We start from the raw sequence: 409 nt of genomic DNA, 5'->3' as shown, positions 1-409 counted from the left end.
TGTGTGTGTGTGTGTGTGTGTGTGTGTGTGTGTGTGTGTGTGTGTGTGTGTGTGTGTGTGTGTATGTAAGTGTGTATGTGCGTGGGATGCCTCGAAATATTATCCTTGAAGCCAAATAAACAAGAGACATATTGGTTGGAAGACTAATGCTATTTTATTTCTAATCGAAATTCTTCATACCTCACCGGACACAATTCACATTCTCTTACAGACCTTCGTCTTTGTCAGGTTCCTTGTTAAGCCAGAATCTTCAGCATCTCATTCTTCTTTCCTTATCTTCATCTTCTTTTCCTTTCTTCGACCTTTTCTTCTTCTTTCTTCCCTTGTTTTCTTTCTCTCGCTGTCATATGCTCTCTCTCTCTCTCTCTCTCTCTCTCTCTCTCTCTCTCTCTCTCTCTCTCTCTCTCTC

The sequence above is a fragment of the Octopus bimaculoides genome, chromosome 14 (assembly GCF_001194135.2).
Source record: "Octopus bimaculoides isolate UCB-OBI-ISO-001 chromosome 14, ASM119413v2, whole genome shotgun sequence".
Lineage (NCBI taxonomy): Eukaryota > Metazoa > Mollusca > Cephalopoda > Octopoda > Octopodidae > Octopus > Octopus bimaculoides.
Note: the sequence above shows the minus strand (reverse complement) of the source record.